At 39.5% G+C, this 3,639-nt stretch overlaps 1 non-coding gene across 1 annotated transcript; it reads right to left on the bottom strand.

Annotated features, from left to right (window-relative positions):
* Nucleotides 1-1,098: 1,098 nt before the first annotated feature.
* Nucleotides 1,099-1,203, bottom strand: LOC128250080 (U6 spliceosomal RNA). Its single transcript, XR_008266204.1, has one exon. It is a non-coding gene; the product is annotated as a U6 spliceosomal RNA (small nuclear RNA).
* Nucleotides 1,204-3,639: the final 2,436 nt, after the last annotated feature.

Raw genomic sequence — 3,639 nt, 5'->3', positions numbered from 1 at the left:
AGATTGTCATGGGATGTGCTAAAACAACAGCTAAATCTACCTTAACTCACATACCTTTTCGTCTGAAAAATATTTTTAAATTATAAACAGAAACAAAGTGCAGATCCAGACTGGCGGTATCTTAAAGTGATGGTAATATTTTCGAAAAAAAGCCGAAATTCTAGGATTTATGAGCAATGTTAATGGAACAAAACTGGAAAACAAAATCTTATTTTTTTAAAATTAAATTTCATTTTTTCTTTTTGAAAATAAAGAGAGTGAGAATTGTAATGGCAATCGTTGAATTCAAAATTTGTTTTGAACCTTCAAGACTTTTCTCACCTTTATTAAATGGATAGTGCAGAAAAGAAAAAAATGGCCAAAGCAAAGACATTTCCTATACAGCGAGTAGTAGAAGAAGAAAAGACACAATTGGCCAGGAGGCAGGGAGATGAATAACATTTTAAAATGTGTTTTTTTCATAAAAAGTTTTCCTTCATCATTTTCAAGTGTGTATTGAAAAAAAAAACTGTTTGGAAAATACAACTTATTTTGGTGTGCTATGCCGAAAGTCCGGCAATATATTCTTTTGGGAAAATTTTTCCAACGTCAGGATACTCAGCTGGTGTGTGTGTGTGTGTTTGTGTGTGTGTGTTTGTGTGTGTGTGTGATTGTATATATATATTATATACTGTTTATCTATCTGTCTATTATGTATATATAAGCGCAGTCGTGGCTGTATGTTAAGAAGCTTGCTTCCCAACCACATGGTTCCGGGAACAGGCCCCCTGCATGTCATCTTGGGTCAGTGTCTTCTATTATACCCTCGGGCGACCAAAGCTTTGTGAGTCGATGTCGTAGACAGAAACAAAAAGAAGCTCTTCTATTTCTTTACTGCCCACAAGGGGCTACACACAGAGGGGACAAACAAGGACAGACAAACGGATTAAGTCGACTATATCGACCCCAATGCGTAACTGGTACTTATTTAATCGACCCCGAAAGGATGAAAGGCAAAGTCGACCTCGGCAGAATTTGAACTCAGAACGTAGCGACAGACGAAATACCGCTAAGCATTTCGCCCGGCGTGCTAACGTTTCTGCCAGCTCGACGCCTTAAGAAAATATGGAACGCTCCACGAATTTGCGTGTCATCCTTGCGCAGGGGCCATGCTAATCTTCTCTGTATCGTTCCAATTTTAGTATATGTACTGCCGAAGCAATATAAACAAAATATACAAAAAGAAGCTTTTCGTATATATATATACATATACGTATGTTCAGGGAAGCCTACTTATTTTGTCGAGGGTTTATACGCCCCATTATTAGACTATTTTCCTTAGTCATTGCACGGTGATCGCTGTAAGCTTTAGGCTTATTTGAATACCATTATTATTATTATTTACAGAATTGTAAAACCCGGCGCCATTTACAAAACCACTTGCAACGAAAGCGCATAGAAAGTTTGTTTACAAAACAACTACGAACTACAGTTCTATATTTAAGAGATGAGAAATTATGTGCATTATTTTCATTATTTACATTCAACGGATATTTGTCCCCATCTTGATTGTTGTGTTAATATTAGACTATTTTCCTTGGTCATTGCACGGTGATCGCGGTAGGCTTATATAAATATCATTAATATTATTCAAAGCATTGTAAAACCCAGCACCGTATGCAAAACCATTCGCCCCGATATATATGTATTGTTATTTCTAAATCTCACAAAAAGTGATATTCAGTAACAGTTCTTTAAAGTAAAGACTATTTGCCAACGTAATGTGCCTGTGCTGCAACATCGTCATTTCCAGGACATCCACATTATGTTGGCAAATATACTTTAATATATGTGTGTGTGTTTGTGTCTGTGTTTATCCACCCCACTGCATCACTTCACAACCGATGTTGGTGTATTTACGTCCCCGTTACCTAGCGGTTCAGTAGAAAAGACAGATAGAATAAGCATCAAGCTTACAAAGAATAAGTCCAGGGTTCGATTTCTTTGACTAAAAGGCCATACTCCAGCACGGCCGTAGTCAAGTGACTGAAACAAAAGAATAAAAGAATATGTATATGGCGAAGGCGCATGGGTCAGTGGTTCGAGCTAAGGGCTCACAATCGGACCGAGCTGTGCGTTGTGTTCTTGAGCAAGACACCTTATTTAATCTTGCTCAAGTTCATTCAGCTGTAGAAATGAGTTGTGATGTCACTAGTACCAAGCTGTATCAGCATTTGCCTTTCCCTTGGATAATATCAGTGGCATGGACAGGGGAGAGTAGTATCCATGGTGACTGCTAATCTTCTACAAACAACCTTGCCCAGACTTGTACCTCAGAGAGTAACTTTCTAAGTGCAATTCCATGGTCATTCATGACCGAAAGGGGTCTTTACCTCCTTGTGTGTGTGTGTGTGTGTGTGTGTGTGTGTGTGTGTGTGTGTGTGTGTGTGTGTGTGTGTGTGTGTGTGTGTGTGTGTGTGTGTGTGTGTAATTACCGTTCTTCCAGCTACACATTTATCGTATGACTATCTCGCATATATATCTCTCACCGGCCGCCAAATCGCAATCATAATTATTCCATTTGTGATTACTTCTGTGGTCTAAAAGTACACAGTGCTGATCGCCTCCAGAGTTGTCAGGTCTATCCGTCATCCAGAAATCATACGTAGGTGCTTCTCCATTCTGCCATAGAAAGACGTCTTTGTCAATGTCTCTACACAATCCAAAATGGAAATCCACGTCTGGCCAATTTCCTGAAATAAAAAACGTTAAACATACAGAAAAAGAATCAGCTCGAAAAAACGTATAATTTGATGTATGTTTGACCATTAGAGTATCTTTTTGTTACTCTTGTTATTGTAGTTGTTAAGCCTCAGTTTAGACGTTACCAATCATGACAGTCTGCCTTATTTTTGCCAATATAATGCATTCTGGACTACGTATTTTTTGTTTGGAAATCCTCTGAGCCCCTTGTGGAACATAGGGCCGGTTTTCCGGTTTCCATGGTGTATGTGTTCCCCCTAGCCGGACGGGACGCCAGTCCATCGCAGCTTTTTACCCAAGAAACAGGAAGAAAGAGTGAGAGAAAGTTGTGGCGAAAGAGTACAACAGGGGACGCCACCATCCCCTGCTGGAGCCTCGTGGAGCTTTTGGTGTTTTCGCTCAATAAACACAGACAAGGCCCGGTCTGGGAATCGAAACCGCGATCCTCTGATCGCGAGTCCTGTGCCCTAACCACTGGGCCATTGCGCCTCCCTGGACTATATTACGTGGGTCGAACTACCGCAAATAATCACTGTGTAGATATTTTCACACACTGAGCTGCAACTCACTTAAAACCTACATATAATCCGCTAGTTTGCCCCGTTTTTTGGGGGTTTTTTTTTTGTGGGGATGCTAAAGATTTTGAAATGTGGCAAAATGAAATGCACGCCTCGATTTCCTCTTTAAAACAATACTTATACATGCAAACATACTTAAGTAAATACGTATCTAAGATTTGAAAATTTAATGGACTATCGTATTGAACCGAATTCAGTGTGCCTTAGATTGAAAAAAGTTTGAAAATCGGTATGACTGGCTAAAGCAATACCCACAATGTAGTTTCTATTTTCATAAACACTTTTCCACGCTTCTAATGCAAATAGACCTGTTACGGGT

Source organism: Octopus bimaculoides, chromosome 1 (assembly GCF_001194135.2).
Source record: "Octopus bimaculoides isolate UCB-OBI-ISO-001 chromosome 1, ASM119413v2, whole genome shotgun sequence".
Classification (NCBI taxonomy): Eukaryota; Metazoa; Mollusca; class Cephalopoda; order Octopoda; family Octopodidae; genus Octopus; species Octopus bimaculoides.
Note: the sequence above shows the minus strand (reverse complement) of the source record. Positions and strands in the feature narration are given on the sequence as shown.